Raw genomic sequence first — 22,899 nt, forward strand, 5'->3', positions numbered from 1 at the left:
TTCTTTGCCAGGGACTGTGCTATGTTCAAATATTATTTCAGTTAATTCTCACAATATGATTATTTTCTTCATTGTTCAGATAGAAAAACTGAGGCTCAGAGAGGTTTGTCCAAGTTTGTGTTAGTGCTGGGTTTGAACATGAGTCTCCAGACAAGGAGACTGGATCTCATTCATTAAGCCACAGCTGCCTCACTATGAAATTTTATCAATCAATCGATCCTTTTCCACTGCCGATTTTCTGTGGCCCCAGCACAATCTCATCAATGTGTTCTCGTTGGAGTGCTTCTTTGTGTATGGTCTAATATCTGTGCCCCAGGATGTGTCATCTATCTCTGTTTCTTTAGACTGGAGACCTCCAGAGCACACGACCCTGCCCCTACTAAGGTTCTTCCTGCATTTCCATCTCTGATGTCCATGTGGGGTTCTACCATGGCAGGCCACTGGGCCAGGCATTCATTGACTGGCCACCTGAACAACTGTATAGAGAGGAGAGAAGGGCTTCTTCATCTTCCAACAGTGCTTATAATCAAAGTGGATGTTTATACTCTTCTGTTTGGTCCGGCCTACCCCTACTTCCCCTACAGCTTCAAGGGAAACCATGGCTTTGTTTACTAGACTGTAAAATGGAGCCAAAGATATTCACTGACAGAATAAATACCAGACATCTCAGGGTCTCATTTGGGACAGAGTCCTTGCCCAGACCTGGCTCCTGATGGCCAATGAACACTTTGTCATTTGTGTTTTGGAATTAAGAAAACGAGTTCTGCATGTTTTCTACCATCACAAAGAGCAGCGAATTGAATTGATGCCATGGTAAACTTGATTGTTGTTGCATAGAAAAAAGCCTCATTAAGTCCCTCCTGAGGAGAGAAGAATTTTATTCTGAGGACAGAAGTAAGGGGGGCTTCTAGCTTGTCGTGGTTACAACAACAAAACAGTAAATGGAGGAAATAATTAAATAACTTTACTTCCCCCCCCCCCCCAAACATCGTCAAGAGGCTGAGTGAATTTTTAATTAGTGCTGCATTTTCAATAAATCCGTATCTGTACGTGGTGCTGATTCTTCCCTGGATAAGGAAAGATAATAATGAGAATCCTATTTTTCAGTCCCACACTAAAGGGATGCCTAGTATATTTAATCATGCTGTAGAAATCCTGGCAGCTTTCTCTGAGCCCAGCCTCTGCTCTAATTACATTTCTAGATTTTAGTAAATTGAAAGGGAAAATGTAGGAACAAAATAATTAAAATCGAAGAGGAAGTGCATATTAAAAAGGAGAAGCTGTTTAAAATTCTTCCACACAGTGCTTCCAAGGACATCTACAGTCATTTAATCAGATCCACACCAAATCAAAGTCCTTTGTACAGAGGCTGGTGGGATCACATCTCAGATGGGTGGGATGGTCCCCACAGTAGAATGGGAATGTTATCACACCAGACTACAGATGGGGATAGGACTCTTATGTCCTTCCAGATCTCTGGAGATTCAAGGCCAGTCTGGATGAGCTGCTGGCACAGATCCACTAGCCCTGAGGAGTCCCCTCCCAGATCCTAGGCAGAATCTGACTAAACTGTAATGATGAGTTCCAGTTGTGAGGTAGCTCAAGTATATTGTCCATGCGTTCAGTTTCTTCTTCCTGCACCCCCTTCCCTACATCCATGCTCTAATCTCCAAGGCGTCCTCTTTTTTTTCTTCTCTACTGTCCTGCAAAATCCAAAGTCAAGACAACAGGAACTGAACAGCATCATGACACCAGGAGTCAGTTACTAGTGACAGGTTTCTTGGTTACCTGTGAGGCACTCTGAATTTTCCCAAGGACTAAAAACCTTGTTGGCTTCAGGCAAAGGAATGTGTTCTTGGTGATGATGTTGAGTGAAATCTAATTGGAAAGTTTCAAGCATTAGCCTAATAGGTGACAAAAGTTCTTTTTGTTTCAAGCAGGGCAGACACAGTAACCACACAAAGAGCAGCGAATTGAATTGGTGCCATCATTGTCCAATTTAAGATCTCCATTTCTTGATCATTTTTACTGAAATTCAGGTTGGGCAAGCTCTCGGAGTTTGGAGTGTTTCATCCATGAGTCCTAGAACCTTTTAAGCTGTGGGACTGCAAGGTCTGCTTGTATATTTGAAAGTAGGAGACAGCCAGCCTAGTACTGTCAGGGGTTTCTTTCCAAACCCCTGTGGCTTTGCTCAGAGGCTCCCAGGCTCCCTTGCTCAATAGACTCACCAGCCACTTGGTGCCGGCACGCATGTGGCAGGAGACTGTGAGTGCTGCCTCCTGGTGACAGTCCCACTACAGCAGGGCTTCTGGAAGCTGTTCCCAAGGCAGGGCTCACACTTTGTCACCTCATGACCCATGAGTTCGTTTGCTCTTTTGGGTCCAATGCCTTCTCAGGGGTGTGTGTGTGTGTGTGTGTGTGTGTGTGTGTGTGTGTGTGTGTTCACATAATACCATCTCAATATGAAAAAGAGACAGTATGGAAAAGAGACAGTACCTACTCCAGATTATTTGGCTTGATTCAATAAGAATAATTTTCGAAGGTTAAGCTAAAGGAAAGAATCGTAGCAATAAAATCCCATTACTGATGTTATTACTATAACAGACAGATGACTTTTTTTTTTTTCCTCTCAGGGCCAAGATGTTCTGAGGCTTTTTCCTTTGCTAAACTCAAGAATCACTGATGGCTCTTGAGATCTAGAATGTGAGACCTACTGGGGACCTAGGTGTCCAAGACAACAAATTGTCAATCAAATCCTTTCAATCGTCACTTATATGCCCTCTTATGGTACTTATTTTTGTTTCCAAATGCTGAAATTTAAAAGTTACTGAAGAGTCTCTAGCATCATCATCAAGTCCAAAATACCTTTGACTAAGAGTTGGTTAAAAGAAAACGAGGTAAAAGTCTTTGATAATCCGTAAACTGCTTGCAAATATAAGCTGCTGTTGATAAATGACTTTATTGTTACGCCACCCCGCCCCCCCGCGCCCCGACTCCCCTTGGTGTGTCTCTATATGGTCCTCGCACCTCGGAGGAGCCTGCGGCGCCCTGCACAAGACCTCCTCCGAGTTCCCGCCTCTTTCTTCTGAGGCCCCTCCTTCCCCTCAAATCCCCTGGCCCTGGCTAGACCGCCGGGACGCATGCGCGCTAGGAAAGTAGGCGGAGTCTTGAGGAAGAGGGAGGAAGGACTGGAGAACCCACGGAGGGGAGGGGAGTAAAGTAGGCGGAGGCCGCGCGGGGTGGGGCCCGGCGGGTACGCGCTCGCTACGTCGACGTGCTGACGCCATGACGCCCCGGCCGGTGTGTATCGGTGTGTGTGTATGTGTGTGAGTGTGCGCGCTCCAAGTGTGTGTGTGTGTGAGTGTGTGTGTGTATATTTGTGTATTTGTGTATCGGCGGTCCCGCAGGTCCCGGATGTTGCGGACAGTATGAGGCGAAAGCAGGGGGACAGGGACCAGCAGCTGTCGCCGCCGCTTTCAGGTGAGTGGGGGGAGGAGAGTCAAAGGAGAGGGTTTTCCTGTCGGAGTGGGGGGGGGCGCCTCCCTTAAGGGGTGATTGACCCCCACTCCCCCTGCCTCCCCTCCTCCCCCGGCCACACATATACACTGCCCCATTTCCCACAACCCGGGTTACGTGGCTTGTGAGTGCCAGAGCCTAATCAACCGTTTCTTCTCCCAATTCCAAACATTCAGGAGACACAAACGCGCCCCCTGCCTTCAGCCTCCCCCCCCCATCATTTTCCCAGCCCCATCCCCCTTGCCAAATAGTGAGCTGTCGCCTGCGGCGAGATGGGTGACTGCGCATGCGCGAGTGTGAACGAGCTAGGGGTGCTTGCTCGGTGCCTTCGGGGCGCATGCGCATCGCTGTGTTGCAGGGACCTGCGGGATAAAGAGCCCCTTGACCACGCGCCCGCCTTCTTCCCATACAGTAGGCTAGAGTTGCTGCCAGATAGTGAGTCTGTTGCGCCTATCCAAAAGGGAGGATTTGAATTATTTGAGGATACTTACTGTCAAAGCACTGTTTGCATCTGGTGTTGCGTTAAAGACTCCCTGGCTACAAACACCTCCCAGAGCCAGCGGTATCCCACGCTGACCTTTTGAAACTGTCACTGCAACTTCTAGTTCTAGCATTACTTTTCTTTACTTTCATCGTCATGCTGTACCTTTAATGCAAACATCCCTAAATTTATGAGTAGGTGCTCCAACCTATTCAGTTACTCTGGCAGGGGATTTTGGTAGGCCTTCTGAGGAGGATTTAAGTGTCAAAAAAGAAAGCAAGAGGTGGGGGGGGCGTTCGTTTAGTAAAATAATTATCTTCACAGAACTAAGTAAGGTAGAGATAAATAGCACACAATATAAGGCTTAGAGTAGTAGCTGTAGATCAAGACATAAGGTTCTCTCATCTCCAGCCCTTACTTTGTGTGACCCATTTGCCTCTTCGTAAAAGATCTCTGGCGCTTCCGTTTTAGCTGTACATTATTAATGCTCTATGAACATCACATGCAAACAAAAGCAATCTGAAACTACTGGTGGATGATAACTTACCTAGTGGAAGTTTTAACTTTAATGAGAATGAAGTTCTTTCACATTTACAAGTAACAAACAGCAATTTTAAACAAAGAATTTTGCAGTACTATTTTTGTGATCTAGGCCCAGGGTTTTCCTTTGGCAGGTTATCCATGGTCCTTTAATTTGCTCTTTTTCATACTTTGCTGCTTCTTACCTCTGCCATCAGAACAGGGTGAGAAAATGATAAACTGTTATGAACAGAAAGTTTGCTGAATGGCATTTACGTGAATAGCTGAATTGTTATGGGGGGACATTTTCTGTGTTTTTTACTTACTTTGGCCAACCCTGTCTTCTATCCGGATAACTGGGAATGGGATATGTTAATAAGCCTTATTTTCCTGTTCCTTTCCTTTGTGTTTCTTTGGTATTCTCCTTCAAAGCTTTTTTTTTGTTTTTTGTTTTTTTGGTTTTTTAAAGCCATTTTTAACTCTAGGACCCTAGGTTCTTGGGCCTTAAAGTATATATGTATTTTTTTTCACTTCCCCATTTAACTCTGGCCTTTGCATGGCTCAGCTATCTTTTGTGCTGTTTTCTGTTGCCATGGTTACAGTGGAGCCAAGGGATGACAGGGAAGCATAGGAGTTTGAGGGGTGTATCTGCTCCTGTGTCCTGGGAAAGAGCCGGAGACTTTTTTTTCCTTGTGTGAACACTGAAGAGTATGTTATTGTGACAACCCCACTCTTAGAGTGGGGATGGTTGGTGTCCATTTGGTACTTTGGTAACTTCTTTTAGAGCTCTTCATAATGGTTGGTTTGTATCTTGTTTACCCTTCCAGAGATAGTTGATGCTTTTACAAGCATATATAATTATATATTCTTTGGTGTTTTTTGTTGTTGTTGTTGTTGTTTTACACAAATGGTGTGAAACTATACCCACTATTTTGCACTTCGCTTTTTTCATTTAATATATCTTGGCCATCATTCCATACAGTAGGTAGGGTATCTCTTTGTATAAGATGGCAGGTATTCCTTTGTATAGTTGTACATCATTCATCCACCTCATTATTGGATGCTTAGGTTGTTTCCAGAGCTGCAAATAATTCCCTGTATGTACTTTTTATCTGCATGGGTCTGTTGGGTAAATTTATAGTGGAAGTGCTGAATCAGAGGATATATGCATTTTTAATGTTGTTAGATATAGTTAAATTGCTTTCCAGAGAGGTTTTATAATATGAACTTATATTTCTGCCAGCAGAGTATGAGTCTGCCTCTTTACTCACCAACACTGTACTATCAAAAATTTTTAAAAATCTATGTGCAGCCTTTTATCTAAGATTTTAAAATTAATTGTGTAGCTTGTTAAGCTTCATTACACGCAGGAGTTGTGGATAAATACTGTCACTCTTTTGCAGATGGTAGTGTAGTGGTGGTAGAAGATACTATTCGACTGAAGAAGAACGTCATGAAAATCAAGTTATATTCCTGGATAACACAACAAACCCATTACAGTGCTAGAAAGACGTCTAAAACCTATATTATATTCTGTTTTTTTTCTTTGTTAGATGCTAGTTTTTCTTTGTGAAATACTATAAGCCCATAAGTGAGGTTTTATGATTTCCTTTTGATAGTTGTGACTCAAAATTGTTTATACAAGGGAACTGCCATTCTGTTGAGGGATTGAAAAGCTAACTCGGTTATGGTACTTTACTGAGTGCCTACACAGAATATTGGTACTTGCGGAGAACTTCACTATGTCTTTGCCTGGGGGAGCCTATAGTCTTACTGGAAAACCAGATCTATTGAATATATGAAATAATAAGAGAATAGTTAGAAAACGGAACAGTAACAGTAGTACACCGTGGCCAGTGCTGAGAGACTTTGTAAATGAGTGATTAAGATTTAGAGGAGAGTTCATTTGAGACACCTTCCTGATGGTAGTGCAATTCCCTCTTTTTTTTTTTTTTCTTTACAACTATGTAAGTGAAAAATTTTAAACACAGAAAAATTTAAAGAATAGTATAATTGTAACCTTTATACTAGTTATCCCCTAGGTTCAACAATTGTTCACATTTTGCTATATTTGCTTTATCTATATATGTGCATGTATGTTTATATATAATATATAAATTTTTATATTGCAGACATCTTGACACCTTAATACTTTAATACTTTACATTAGATGCATCTTCTTAAAGTAAAGACTTTATTTTACTTAATTATTCTTATAATACATTGTCACAGTTAAAGCAATTACCAGTAATTTCCTAATACCATCTAATACCCAATTCATGTTCAGATTTTCCCAGCTGACTCAAAGTTGACACCTTTTAGCTCTTGGTATTTTCTCCAAACATGTCTTTTTAGTCTTTTTAAGTCTAGAAGTTTATTTAGAAGCCAAATGATACCGACATTTTTAAGAGACTAGGCCATTTGTCTTACAGAATATATCACTTCTGGAATTTTTTGATTGTTTCCTCACAGTTTTATTTAATTTGTTTCTTTATCCCTGAATTTCCTATAACTGTCAATGAAGTCTAAAGGCTTGATTAGATTCAGGTTAAACATTTTTGATTGGAATACTTGATAGGTGTTGCTCTGTACCTCTTATTGTGTCACACTAAGAGAAACGTAATGTCATTGTATCCCACTATTAATGATGCTGAATTTGTTTGATCATTCTTTAATATGATAAATACCAGATCTCTCCATTGTAAAGACTTTTTTTTTCCTTTGTAATTAGCAAGTAATCTGCAGTGATGACGCTTTGGCACTATACTATTTATTATATTTCTCCAGCAACCTTTCATCTAATGATGATGATCCTTGCCTGAATCAGTTGTTTTTTTTGGTTGTTGCACAATGGTAATTTTCTAATTCTGCCATTCCCCCAATATTCTGTAAATGTTTTCTTCATCAGTTAGGAATAAACTATAATTTCTACCAAAAAGTTCAGGTAAATTCCTAATTTTCCTTTTAACAATTTGCTTAGCAAAGAGAAGGTATAACTATCAATTCTAATGGTGGCAAATGAATTATTTCTTTTTCTGTCTTTGTTTTAGAATCATAAACTCATGGGTTTTAATTTATTTTATGTTTTGCCAACAATTACAAACTTTTTTTGATGCTCAAAATGTCCCATTTTTGGCCTGCGGGAGCCCTTTTAAGCTTGGTGTATGAGCATTTCCTTTTCCTCTAGTACAAGAAGTTCCTGGCTTTATTCTCCTGTCCCAGATGTGGAACTCTCACATCTGCGTGTGCATGTGCGTGTGTGTCTGCGAGAGAGAGCTTGAGTGTGTATAGGTATAAATATCACATAATCGTCCCCTTTAATGAATTTTTGTTCATCTCCCTATATAGCTTCTGGAACCAAATTCTAAAAACTAAAGGTGCCTTTATTTTAACACAAAGCACCTAGTGTTTGACTCACTTCTGTGCTGCTGGCATGGCTGATTCTGTATCTTAGACCTCAACAGATTCCTTGTCTTGAATACTTTGTGAAAGACAGGTAGTATCTCTGAGGAGAGCATTGCTACCCCACAAGCCTCTTCCTCCTTTAATATAAGGTTAGTTGTAGAAAAGACTGGGGGATTTTCTTCTCTTTTGAGCAGCCTTGCTTTTTTTCTGAGATGAAACGTACACAGAATGAAATTTAGACACTGAAATTGTATTCATAAGCTTTCTGGGAGATGTGAGGTTTTGATTGTTATATAAAAACATCTTTGTATGTGTATGCATAAGTATGTGTCTTTCCTCTCTTCTTCATTTATGTGTGTTTCTCCACACAGTTGGAGTGTTATGTAAGGTTTTTCCATGATAGCATTTTTTTCTTTATCATCAGAGTTTCATAATAAAAAAAGAGGGAGACAAATTGTTCTTAATTAGGGAAAAATTTCAGATAGGCCATGAACTCTAATATCTAGCTGTCTTAACTCAGGATCTGGAATAGCGCTGAATCCTGTGGATTTCTATCATCTACCCTAGACTCGGGAGAAATGATTGGTGCATCCACAGTGTTTTCTCTATCAGACTAATGAAGGTTAATACAAGTGAAAGATACAGTGGAACTACATTCTAAAGCTAGGTTTAGGGGCTGGACTAATTCCTGCCTTATCAGAAAATGTTTTATTAAACTCTTACAATATAGTGCTATTCTGAGTAATTTTACTGACTTCAAGTTATTCAAAGCCTGAGAATAACAGTATTTTGATATTTATCTGAAAATCATTTTTCTTTTTACTATCTTGTCATATTTACTTCCAGACTTTTTAAAGTTATTCTCAACCTGGTTTCATAAAACAGTACTGGCCCCATATTAAATTCTGGTTGTGTCTTCAGGGAAGCACACCTGTTTCTTGTGTGTGTTTTCAGGCATGGTGAATCTCTGAAAGGCTGTTCTGACACATTTGCTAGTAAGATCCAGTAGCTTCTTTTACTTTTGTTTTTGACAAGCTCCCACGATAGGAAAGAAGATTCTAAAGTATAGCCTCATTAGGAAATGCTTGGGCCTTCGTTCTTACAACTATGGTCATGTTTTAATAGAACTGGCAGGAGTTGCCTGGCTGCTCTGTGTGGCAAAGCTGGTCATGCCACTTTGGGAGATGCAGACCTCAGAGTGGGAATGAAACATTCAGACAGTAACCCTTATTTGGCCATGAAGACCTTTATTCTTGACTGTTTCTAAGAAGCTGTTGGCATAAAGCTTCCCGCTGCGACACCAGCTGCATCAAAGAAGGGCTTGCAGTAGTTCTCTGGAAGCCTCTAATTCTTCCTATCCGCCTATTTATTTATTTGTAAGAAAATATATATGTGTGTAATTATTTTTCTCCTAAATTTGAGATTTACATTCTTTGTCGTTGTTTAGAAACAGGTACTCTTTTCTATTTCTATGATTTTGACTACCTTAGATACTTCATAAGAGTAGAATCACGCAGTATTTGGCTTATTTTATGTCTTATTTCACTTAACATAATGCCCTCAGAGTTCTTCCATGTTGTAGCATATGTCAGAATTTCATATTTTTTTTTAAAAGCAGAATAATATTCCATGGTATGTGTATACCACATTTTGTTTATTCATCTGTCAGTGAACACTTAGGTTGCTTCTACCTTTTGGCTGTTGTGAATAATGTGACTGTGAACATGGGGGTAAACAGATCTCTTTGAGACCCTGATTTCATTTATTTTGAATATACCCAGAAGTGGAATTGCTGAATTGTATCGAAATCCTATCTTTAATTTTTTGTTGAGGAATTGCCATACTGTTTTCTTTAATGGCTGCACCATTTTACCATTTTGCATTTCTACCAACACTGGACAAGGATTCCAATTTCTTTGCATTCTCCCCAAAACTTGTTATTTTCTGTTTTTGGTTTTTTTTGGTTTGGTTTCATTTTTTTTTTTTTTACTTTATTTTATCTTTTATTGAAACTTAAGTTTTAAACTTTAGAAGAGTCAGATTTTTTATGTTTTCCATTTGTGGTGCGTGTGTTTTTTTGTGTGTTTTAATGAAGGATTCCTTTCCTACTGAGGTGATAGTTACATCCTATATTTTCTTCTAAAAGTTTTAAAGTTTTGGTTTTTGTAATTAGAATTTATGTTGATATTTGGTATGAAGTAGGTATCTAATTTTTTTTCCTGTAATGATAACTCTTAAGTCAGGATTTAATTTTCTTCCCATAAGGATAACTCAGTTGCCAGCATCATTTATTAAATAGTCATGTCTACCCCCTACTACTTTATCATGCCACTTTTATGTTTCCAAATATATGAGAGCTTATAATCTGTATTCTCTATTCTGTGCTACTGATATGTTTGCATATCAGTTCAACTCACAGCTCAAATAGAGTCAGTCACTTGTACTAGTACTGCACCGTCTTAATTATCATAGCTTTGTAATAATTGTTTGTATCTGATACGACAAGTCTCACTAACCTTGCTCTTTTTCTGTTTATCAACCTCCCTGAAAAACCCTGTCAGATTGGTGTATTTTAATGAAGCCATTTGCTGTCTAAAGTATATTGACACGATTCATGGAATGGTCTTCTCTAAAAGGGACAAAAAAAATCAAGCCTCCCTTATCTAGCAGCTCATCATTAAGTTGTCTCTTGTTCTGAATGAACCTATAACTTCCAATTTTAGTTTTTAGGGGGGTGATTTTCATTTTTACATAGGGATACGGTCTTTTAAGTGAAGGATAACCTTATAATTTGGTGTCTCAGATAAGGACATCAAATAAAACACTTTTGTTAATGGCATTTAGGGTCTATGGTATTGTGGCTTCCTTGATCATAAGGAAAAGAAACCTATATAGAATAGTTCATACGAGACATTTACCCAAAGGAAATAGCTGTCGTAGAATGCAAGGAAAAGCTGAAAACTAGGCCTCAAAAAAGGATGGAACCAAAACACTTCTAAGGATTTCAGCTGTAAGAGTTAATGGACTCTAGTGTTCAGCCATAAATAAACCTTAGTATCTATGGGGCTTAATTCAGATTCCTGAGCGAGATGTGTTTGGTCAGTCTAAGGCTTGATTTCCCTTGGGCCAGATATCTGCCTGAGTTTCAACTGTGGTTGAAAATGAGGGAAGGGAGATTTGGTAGAAACAGCAATATTGGGGGTGGTTCTTAGAGCAGTGGTTCTCAAAGTTTTTGATCTCAGAACTCTTTGTACTCTTTAAAATTATTGAGGACCCCAAGAGCTTTTGTTTTATGTGGTTTATATCGATTGCTATTGACCAAATTAGAAATCAAAACAAAAATGTTTAGAAATATTAATTACTTAAAAACTATCTCATGTTAACATAAATAACATTTTTTATGAAAAATAACTTTTAAAAAATTGGAATTTTTTTACATTTTTGCACATCTCATAAATATCCAGCTTAATATAAGACAGCTAGATTCTATATCTGCTTCTATATTCAATCTGATGTAATAGATTATTCGGATTAAAGTATATGAAGAAATATGGCCTCAAAAGATATGGAGTTGGAAGAGGGGATAGTTTTTTCAGATAATTATGCATATTATTTTCTGGTACTATACCAAAACTTGACAATTGGTAGTTTCTTATAAGTTAAGTTATAGTGTGGAACCTGAAATCGTATTGGAGTTACTGTTACATTAAAATCCATTGGTCTGTTATGGACTTTGAATGGATTTTTTATCAATACATGATATTATAATATGTATTGGTTGTTTGGGAAATATTGGTTCATTGAGTGAAGCCGATCTGCCGAATGACACATTTCATAATGCAATATCAAAAAACCATGTTAATTAATATCACCACTTCTCTCTCATCAGAAAAATCTCTAAGGCTGTGGTCATGTTACCCTGAACAAGCTCAATCCCATCTGACCTCAGAAGCTAAGCAGGTTCAGGCCTGGTTAGTACTTGACTGGGACACCACCTAGGAAGACCAGGTGCTGTAGGGGTAAAAAATAAATAAGTAAATAAAAAAAAAAATTAAAAAATAAGGGATTATAAGCCGACAAGGTCCTTGCAATCTGTGAGGTCAACCGAGGGTTGCCTCCTCTAAAAATAAATAAAAATTTAAAAAAAAAAAAGTCTGTAAGTTTAGGAATCTGTCAGGCAGCCACAAGATTTTCAAAATTCTAATTTTTGATTAAAAGCTCAGATTTTATCATTGGCAACAAACTGCCTTTTTTTTTTTTTTTCCTCGAAGTGACAGACTCACTTCATTTTTAAGAAAATGTCTGCTAAATATTCATGACTGAATAACCACAGTTTGTTTTTTGTTCCAAGTAAAAGTAGTGTTCCATGATAAAAGCGGTTCAACTTACAGCTCAAATAGAGTCACTAGTGCTTTTCCTGCAGACAGCCATTGTACTCGAGTATCCTTCAGAAGTGCTTTTTGCATACTTCTTGTTTCAACACACAGAATATTTAAAAGATCTGTACTCAAGGGTTTAGTTTTATAAAACTAATACTTTTTATTGCTTCATCAAGAACATTCTTAAGTGAAATCAATTTTGACTTTTTTAAATCACCAACCAGTACATGATGGTGAAAGACACATGACTAGTACAGTTTGATGCCATTATCTGGATTTATGCTAAGGCATCAGCAGCTGTTTTACCTATTATTGATTTTGTACCACCAGTGCAAATGTCAACACAATGAAAAAAGCAAACAGTTCCTTAGTATTATGAAAATAGTTTCCACTTCACAGACTTCTCGAAAGAGACCTGCAGGGGTTGATGGACTACACTTTGGGAACCACAACCTTAGGGGGTGTGGATTGGCAGACAAAGGTCTGTTACTTGAGGTACAACAGGTATTTCATGGTAGAATTTTACTGGGTTGCTAGGCTGTTACTTAACATTTGCTTACTTAACATGATATGGAAATGAATGGGATGTTTTGAAAGATCAAAAAGTTTCATATTTCTTGTCGAACAGATGTGTTTTAACTTAATATTTCAGACAGCAGGATTTAAGGTATTCAGATTTTCAGCCAGATAGTCTTTCAAGTATGTGATAATCTTAGGGTAACCCATTTTAATATAGCTATGAAATTGATGTCATCATAGTAGCACATTGCAGCTCAACATTTTTTTCAAGCAGTTGAATACATTTAAAAATTTGAGCTCCAAAAATTACATTTGGGCAGATCTTGCCTTTTCAGAAAAGGGATGTAAGGGAAGGCTGTTCCAATTTTGTATCTTTTGATCATTAAAGGGTCTGTCTAAAGATAACCCCCCTCCCAGTTTAAATATATTTTGTGACAGAGAGGGGAGTAGTCATGTTAACTGGCTTCATTTTAACAAATATCTATTGAGTGAATATAAACAAAAGGTTTTATAAAAGGTAGGGAAGGAGTATGTTCTGAAATGAGTGGGAAATTAAACCAGCATATATATTTTGGTATTTAGAAGAGGAAGAGATTATTCAATTGGAGAAGTTGGGGTGGAGTCATAATTATCTACCTTATGCCAAAGGCTATCTTTGTGAAGGTTACTTTGAGCTGGGTTTTGAGGGGTAGGTATTTCGAAGGCTGGAATTTTGATTGTCAGAAATGGAGAGAGAATTAGGGAAGAAGGAATGTCATGAGCAAAAATGTGGAGGTGGCAAGATGGCAGTGTTTGTTAGTATTGGGTGTATACCAGAAATAATGAACAGTAGTGTAGCTGAATCAAAAGATGCATGGGATAATGGGAGTTAAGACAGGAAAGTAAAGTGGCCAAGACCATGGAAAGTTTTCTACCAAGGCCAGGCAGTTAGGGTTTAATATGGTGAGACTTTGAAAGTTTTTGATTGGGGGCAGGGGGAAGGGGGGAACATGATCAGAGTGTGCTTTTATAAAATGTATTTGACCTCATTCATTTATTCATTCATTGACTATTTTTTAAAGTTACTCTGTTTCACTTAATTAAGCATGAGGAATGTTGTATATAATGTTGAACCAAACAATATCCCTGTTCTCATAGAATTTATAGTCTAGAAAAGAAGCTTCAAATAAACACAAATATTATTACAAATTACTGTAAATGTTATCAAGGGGAGGAATAAATTACTATTAGAAGAATAATGGGGAAGTTAAATTTAGTTGGGGGAATCTGGGAAGGCCTTGCTCTGTGGAGTTAAATATTAATTACCTACCTTATGCTAAATGCTGTTTTAGGTGTTGAGGATATAGTTAAGAAACCAAACAGACAAAAATCCCTGCTTTCATGAAGTGTATAAACGAGATAAAATATATGCTATGTTAAAAGGTGGTAAGTCCCAAGGAGAAAAAGAAAGCTAGATAAAGAGGTAGGGAGTGTTGGGATTGGGGTAGGTGTTGCAATTTTAGGTAGAATGGCAAGGAACTTCTCATTAAGTCACTACAAAGGTAATACTTTAGTAAATATCTGTAGAAGATAAAGGAGTGAACCAGAACTCAGAGAGAGGGTATAGCAAGGCAAAAGCCATGAGGAACTGATGTGCCTGGCAAGTTCAAGGAATCAGCAGGGAGGCCAATGCTGGGATTAAGTGAAGAAGGGAGAATAGTAAAACTAAGGTCAGAGAGGTTAGTGAGAGTCCAAAAGCTGTAGAGCAGTAGTTCTCACCTTTAGCTGCATGTTAAAATCACCTGGGGAGCTTTTAAAAACCCTGATGCCTGGGCTGCACCTCATACTATTTGGATAGGAATCTTTACAGGTGGGGCTTGGTCGCAGAGGCAATGGAGAGAAGTAGATGGATTTGAGAAGTATGTTAAAGAAAGAATCTATTTAATTATAGATTGAATGTGAGAGTTGAGGGAGAAGAAAGTGTCAAGGATGACTCCCAGGTTTCTGGCTCAAATAACTGGATGGGTAGAAGTGCTACTTACTAAGATGGGAGTGGGAGATGGATAAGGAATGGGACGAGTAGGTGTGGGATTTGGAGGGAAGATCAGAAATCAGGAGTTCAATTTTAGACATGTTAAATTTGAGATGCGAATGAAGCTAAGTATAAATATGTTAAGTAGGCAGATATATGAGTGGAGCTTGAGAAGTCAGAACTAGAGGTAATAAATTTGTATACTATCTGCTTATTGGTGGTCTTAAAAGTATCTAAATGACATTATTTAGGGTAAATTTGATGGGGGAAATAACTGGTTAGCCTATTCCAGTAATCCAAACAAGAATTGGTGCTAGTGTGAACGAGGATTGTGACAATGGGGCTAGAATAGAAAGAGTAGACTGGGAATTTGAGGACCTGTGAGCCTGTGTATAGTGGCAGTGGACAGTAGGCAAAGAATGAAAGATGGCTTTGAGATATCAAGCCTGGATGAATGACCTCTCTATTAGCAGATATAAAATAGGAGGAGATGATTTGGAGAAAAAAGATAGTGTTTGGCTTTGCATGTATTGGCATTTAGGAGAGGCTGCCTAGCAGGCTGGCAGTTGAATCTATTCCAGTGGGTTTTGGAAGAGAAGATGAAGTTTGAGATAGATCTAGGTTTTCATTTATAAAAAAAATCGATTCACCGTGAGAGTGGCAAGATTTATGAAAATAACAACATCCAGAGTCTTTATCATGACCTGATAGGCCCTCTGAGATATATATGGTCCGTGCCTGTTTCTTGCACAGTGTTTTCTTTTGTCCGCCATGTTCAAGATGCACCAGCTTTCCTTCTAATCTTCCAGTGTATGCAGCTAGGTCCTCCTTCAGGACATTTACAGTTTCTGTTTTCTCATCTTGATTTTTCTCTTCCTCTTGGTAGAGGTAATAGAGAAAAATTCAGAAATTGGTATCTGGGAAGTAGAGAAATCCCAAGAGATCCTTTCTAAGGTATAAGGGTGTAGACGAGCGTCTGAAGTAGAATAGCTGTGTGAGGCACTGAAGTTGAAATCCTGTCAACACAAAGACGCGGAGTATACCCCAGTGCTCAGATCCGTTGACCAGAGATGCTAAATCGACTTATGGTAGTTCCTTCTCCACCTTGGTGGTTTGATGATGGGGTGGTCCTGGTGGTGATGGTTGACTTTTGAAATATAACTTGTCTAGTCGATGACTTGACTCATTGCATTCCTGTTACTGCTTATGGAAACCTGCTTAGCATAGGTGAGAAACTTCCTTCAGTGAAAATTGTTGGTTAATTATTTCAGAAACTTCTTGCTTAAAGAAACATGAAAACAGCAGGGAAGTTAACTGCATATTGATTTCAGTACATTGTTAGGGACTGTTTCTCTTCATGAGCTAGTATGTCACTCCGTAGGTGATGGTAATAGTAGTAAATGTAAGTAATGTGCTATACACACAAATCCTTAAAAAGAGTTGTGTATAATTTAAAAGTCTACCCTATATTTTTTCATAATCAAAAGATTTGATTTTTCTGTAATAAAAATGGAAAAATAGAAAAAATAGAAATTAAAAGTTAAAAATTTTGTTATTTAAAAATAATCTTTTAAAGTCACTACAAAGAATTCTATGGTATAGATGCATCATATTTTATTTGGCCAAGTTTCTATTAATGAACTTCCTTTTTCTCCAGTCTTTGCTCATAAATTATGCTGTGATGAACATCCTTGTACATAAATTTTTATATATTACAGATTGATTTCTTAGGACGGATTCCTGAAGTGGAAGTGAAAGTGGAGTTGTTGTGAAGGGTATGCAATGTTCTATTTTTTTTTTCATAATTACTCTTTACATATTTTTACAGTAAAAAAAAATTAAGCAGCATTATAGGACATGTTAATAAAGGAAAAAAAAATCTATTTTGTTCTTCTACCAGCTGTTTTGTTTTGTTTCTTAAGTACCTATTTCCAGGTCTCACTAAACCTATCAAAAGAGAATTTTGGGATAGGGAAAGACATATTCACAGAACAATTACAATTCTGGGCATCTATGTTAATTATCAGGTAAGGCATTCTGAGTAACATTGTTAACTGCAAAGAAAGTGACAATGAATATGATAGGAATTCAGAGTGAACTGGATGATTAGAAAAGCTTCAAGACAAAGTGAAACTTGACCTGGACCCAGAAGGGTAATATTCAAATAAGAGGTGGGAGACAATTCCTGGCTTTCAGAACAAATTTGCGGAAGACACATAGTTGTATGTATGAGCTAACAAATAGTAGATTCTAGCTGCTAGACTAATGGAACCAATTTTATTTTTAGTACATCTGAAGTTGTGCAACATGGATCTATAAGATAAAGCAGATAAATAAATGTGGCCTAATTTAAGCAAACTGAATACATTAAAGTCTACAAGAAATGTAGGAGATTATTTGTTTATGTAAGTGAATTTAAATAATGAACTTCCTGTAGATCTTAAAAGTTCTCATCATAAGAAAAAAATTTTTTTTCGTAACTGTGTGGTGATGGACATTAACTAAATTTATCATTTTGTAGTATATACATGTCAAATCATTATGTTATACACCTAAAACTAATACAGTATTATATGTTAATTATATCTAAAAAAATTTTAATACTTAGTATTCCAAGTACTAAAATATTTATTTTGTTATGTAATTTGAGACACAAGCTACATCTTTTGTGGATCCTAGTTTCTTCTATAAAATCAAAGGGTTTAGTCAAGTTACTGAAGTATACTTTTGAGCACTGAGATTGTTACATAAGCTTTCAAGAATATCATGATTTTATGGAATAAGTTGGCCTGCAGTTAGGCCGATACCCACTTCTGAGTCTTTAGGCACAATAGTGCACCTCCACATCTATGGAGCCAAAACCCTCAATGGGATGATTCTTTCATGGCTTCCCAGGTCTAGATCAGTTCACCTTTAGAAACTCAGTTGTTCTCATCTTTTATTTCTAAGTGACATTTAGAGATTTTCCTTTGAAAGAATTTTATGGCTGAGATTTGAGCCTCATGCGGATGCTGTGAGGTTGAGAGGAATAATAACTTTAAATTATCCTCATGTAAATTATTGTTAAGGATTTATCTCATGCTGGCTTTTTAAAATTTTTAATTCAGTCCAGTGATGTCCTTAATGTATAGACAGGCTGTGTAAAAACATTTTATTATTAATTCATCCCAGATACAATTTTGGATATAAATCTATAGAAGAAATTATATAATACATTTCTCAGTAAAATGTTAAGGATTTCTTTTTTACTGTCTGTTTTGAATTATTTATGCCACTTTTTCACTTCCTTTAGCATGGATAATGGAGAGCTAACTAGTACTTTTTACAGACTCAAAAGACTTTCTCTTTAAAGTACACAGTCACATTCAAAGCTAATTAGTGACATACTTTAAGTATCACCCTCCTAGCATTACATTCTTTTTACTGAATTGTACTCTCTTTGATGAAAATGTTGCCTTTTAGAAAGAACCAAAGTAAGGTGTCATAAAGCAACTAACTAGCTCTTCTTACAAATCCTCTCAGAATGCTGCTAACTTGATGGGATCCTCAAGATTCAATATCCATTCTTCATTTTTGCAAGTAAACTTCATTTCTTCATTGTCACTGGAGTTGATATGTCTTGTGAAAAGTGGCTAAGCAAACTACAAGGGGCCGACAGATAAACCAGAATGCCACTTTATTAACATAGTCTTTTCCATGACCTAGAAAACATGTGTCTGCTCAGTCCATTCTTCTATCATCTGGGTATTATTAAAAAACTAATAACAAGAGCTAATGTTTACTGAGCACTTACTATGTGTTACATACTGCTTTAAGCATTTTACATGTTTTTAACTTCACAGTAACCTTATGAGGGAGGTATTCTCATCTGTATTTTATAGGTGAGAAGACTGAGGCACAGAGAAGTTGTTTTAGTAATTTGTCTGAAATCATACAACTAGTAACTACTATACTGGACTAATAAGCAAAAGATCACTTGGTAAGCGTGGAATCTTAGCAAAAAGAAGTAAAACGCCTTGAGGTCATTTTATCTGGATGATATATTCACCCATTTGTTTTTCAAGCATTTATTAAGCATCCACTACTTGCTGGGCACTGCTTAGACTCCAGGCTTACCAAGGTGAATATAAATAACAGTGAAATGCCCTCCCTGGGCTCTCAGTCTATTGGGAAAGACAAATAATTACAATAGCAAGAGGGCTCACATTGACAGTGAGGAGGAGAAGGCATTTAATTCTACTTGAAGAGATTAGAGTAGATGTTTACAAATGTGAAGGAAAAGCATTCTGAGTAGAGGAAACATGCAAAGATGCAATAGCAAAAAAAAAAAACCTTACTCTGAAGGAACGAATCAATAAATGTTGCATTAAATACTGCAGTATACTAATGGTCTGAACTACTTAAGCTTGTTTTTGGTTGTAGGGATCAAGAGAAATAGATGGTTTAGGGATGTATTTCTGAGGTAAAATTGATAAGACATGGTGATTGACTAATTTGGGGAGTGGAAAGTGGAGATGGGGGTAGTGGGAGAGAGTGGAGAGTTAGACTAACACGTAGGTTTCTAGTTTGAGCACTTGGATGCATGGTGGGATTATTGGAAGACAGACTTTAGGGGTAAGATGGGCCTCCATTTTGGATTTGTGGAGTTTGAGATGCTTATGAGATAGCTAGGAGATGTCTCATAGCAAAAAGTTGTTTTCGATTTTGGCTACAGAAGAGAGACACTTGTACATGGTAATTGATGCCACGGGAATTAAAGAAATGGGGGTGATTGTATTGTTTTGGATTGGCTACAAGGTGGGAGTAAAAGAAGGGGACTAGTATTCCTCTGTTTTCAGTAAATCCTTGTATAAATTTTTAGGTCTTGTTTTATCTGCTTTTATTTGGTAAAAATCTTTTGAAGTAAGTGCTTTAGATAACTTATTTATGGTTATTGTTCTAAAATTCACACACACACAACTTATATTTTGATCGCAGTGGTGCATACATATGAATTTTGTCAAAATTCACAGACTAATTTTATGTAAAACGTAAATTTTACTGTTTATAAAAAATTGTTAAAAAAAAGAAATGCATTCAGAGTTTATCCCAATCGAAGTAAGATTGTAATTTCATTCTAGAATAATGATAACAGAATCATCTTATTGCTAACTATAATGTAGAGATATTTTGAATTAGCTAAATTTACATCAGTTGCAAAAAAAATGAAGTTTATAGACATGAAATATAGAAATAATTGGGTTAAATATAAATTATGTGGTAGTCTCAAGGATATTAGACCTCAGTTTTTGGTAAATTTTATAGAGCAATAGAAAACTCCATTCTTCTATTGGACTGTGTCTTGACTACTGTGTCTAGAATAGAGTACATGCTCATTAAAAACTCATAGAATGAAAAAAAACAAACTACTTACTTTTGGAAGTATCTGCATTACATGATTTGATTAGATAAACTTTAGTGGCAAGTATAGGCAGTAACTAATAAATATGTACTTTGGTTACCAGACTGTCTACAGCCAATCATGAACCATTATTATTTTTTTTATGTCATAGTAGCTTGCCATTTAACATAGCAACACAACCAAATATTGCTTTAGTTTGTTCTTGACAGTACGTGCAAGCTCAGTGTTAAATTGAATATCTTTAGATTTGATTTTTGGACTAGTTTCAAGTAGTCATTTATTTTCTCTCCTTGATCCATTGCCACTTAATACCAATTTCAAGTCCAAGAAACAGATTCTTGTGTGTCTTGGAAACAGTAGATTGTATTGAAGAATGCAATTATTTCATCTCAGTCTGAAGCCTGCCTGTTTAATTATGTGATTGGAATATTTGTTTTTGTTTGGTTTATAATTTTTATTTGGAAACACTTAACCTAAAGCTTGTGTCTACAAATCTGTGGAATTCAGTCTGGTAGATGGGACATTGAACTCCATTCAGTAGAATTTGCCAACACCTAGAAGTCTTTAAATTTTCCTTAGCTGCGAACAGTCTTAAAAGGCCTATCCAAATTATGTGCCTACAGGTAAGGCTTTCTTTATTAGTGTTAGAATTTGGGGACCTCCTACATGATTTTTTTGGTAATATCAGGGTCAGGACCCTTGCCAAGTAAGCCTTTGATTTGCCCTTGTGTCCCAGTTAGCTCAATTTTCCCCTCCCTTTCCCAGTTGATGCCTTGTTGGATATCTGGAACTATGTTCTCTTGAGTCCAATGTCTGGCGTTGGCCCCCACTGATCATTTGTGGTAGGTGTAGTCAGAGCAAGGGCTGAAAAGACCACTTTCATTTTGAAAGAGATGTTTCTGGCCCTCAGCATAGGACTTGCTTTGCTTGGTTAGTTTTATTTGTAGTTGTATGTAAGATTGGCTTTGATTCTTAATAGTTCTGATTGATGCTTAAAATTGTTAGTAGTTTTTTTTTTTTTTTTTAAGTGATCCCCTGATAATAGAAGAAACTGGGTGCAATTTTCTTAAGAGATTTTAGTGTTAGGTGTGGTTAGTGTACTTGGGTGAGGAAAGTATGTTGGGAATAATCTCATTTGATGTTCTCAAATTGTATTTTCCTACTTTTCTTATAAAATTAGAGGGAGCTTCTGCTGAAAACAAACATGCTGCATCAGATATACTGCATTTCCCTGATTCTAAATTAAAAAAAAAAATTTTCACATTTTAGTATAAGACCAAAGTATAGTTTTTCCTTTCCCCCCCTAAAATGTGATAGCATACTACAATTGAAGATTAATAAAAACACTTATACAGTTTATACAACATGGGGGTTGGGGCAATGACCCTGCACAGTTTGAAAATCCATGTATAACTTTGGACTCCTCAAAAACTGAACTACAGTCTTCCCTCAGTATCTTCAGGGGATTGGTTCTGGGACCTCCCACAGGCACATACTAAAATCTTCAGATTCTCTGGTTCCTTATGTAAAATGATGTAGAATAATGCATACAGTTGGCCCTCTGCATCCACAGGATCTGCAGCTGCAAAACCTGGGGCTACAGAGGGTTGGCTGTGTATTTATTGAAAAAAATCTGCTAATAAAGGGGGCCGTGCATTTCAAAGCCATGTTGTTCAAGGGCCAGCTCTGATAGCAAATCGTAGAACAGTAAAATGAGAAATTTGGTATGAGAAACTTAATGTGCTACACAGGCACACACACACACTCTCACACTCGCACGCACACGCACACGCACGCATGCTTCTAAAATTGCCCGATGTTTACATGGCCCTTTGCAAATACTTCTTGTTAAACAAAGATTATAATTTTCAAAGTGGATGGTGTGAATAACTTAATTAACAGTTACTTATTGTCTACTACATGCTAGGCATTATACCAATTATTTAATAAAAAAACCTTTAAAATATAGCAAGAGTTGCTTCCTATGTGCTTTATTAACACTTTTATCACATGTGGAATCATATACTAGCCCAATTAATCTTGGGGTAAAAAGCTGAATTAATAGGGCTCCTTTGCCAATTTTAAGGAACTAAATTGACTTTTAACTGTGCTGATAACAGTGTCTGGGTAAAAGTAGCCAGATTATATATGGAAGAATTTAGCCAAACATGTTATTAAATTCACATCTTGATCTAAGGCAGAACTGTGTCTCCTTGGGATTACAGAATCTGCAATACAAGTCGTTCGCCTCTTCTCCTTGTGCTTCCCCCCGCCCCACGTCCCCAAAACTTATTTTCTGGCCATATCTTCTTTTACAGACTTCTGAAGGAAACAGCAACAGTTGAATCACGTAAACAAGTACCACATATCACTTCTGTCACATTTTTAGCTGGAGTTTGTCTACTTAATTTATAAAAGACATTTCTGGCCTTTTTTTGGGAGGGGGTGGTCTAAATCTCATTGGCTTTTCTGCTTAAAGATTTGTTTATTCTCCCTATCTCTGGTCATCCTAGATGCATAGTATATTAAGAAGGTAGATGTTCAAAGGTGCCAAGAATCTGGGAGTCGTGTGAGCAGTGTATATTATGTATCACAGGTACAATACTTTTTAAGGCAATTTGGCAATATCCATCAAAGTGAATAATATACAGGCCCTTGGGCTTGCTTG

The 22,899-nt window shown here is 37.3% G+C and overlaps 1 protein-coding gene across 12 annotated transcripts in view; it reads left to right on the top strand.

The window, feature by feature from the left end:
• Window positions 1–3,275: 3,275 nt before the first annotated feature.
• Window positions 3,276–22,899, top strand: part of LOC107517587 (speckle type BTB/POZ protein) — a 60,580-nt gene continuing 40,956 nt past the window's right edge. For 7 of the 12 annotated variants that reach the window (XM_016158456.2, XM_016158453.2, XM_016158457.2 and 4 more), the window contains exon 1: window positions 3,276–3,480. The gene's annotated coding sequence lies outside the window, so the exon portion shown is untranslated. Of the gene's footprint in view, window positions 3,481–16,548; window positions 16,606–22,899 lie in introns of all 12 variants that reach the window. The other 5 variants (XM_016158459.2, XM_016158461.2, XM_016158460.2 and 2 more) reach the window with 1 other exon arrangement.

This window comes from Rousettus aegyptiacus, unplaced genomic scaffold, assembly GCF_014176215.1.
Source record: "Rousettus aegyptiacus isolate mRouAeg1 unplaced genomic scaffold, mRouAeg1.p scaffold_m13_p_6, whole genome shotgun sequence".
Classification (NCBI taxonomy): Eukaryota; Metazoa; Chordata; class Mammalia; order Chiroptera; family Pteropodidae; genus Rousettus; species Rousettus aegyptiacus.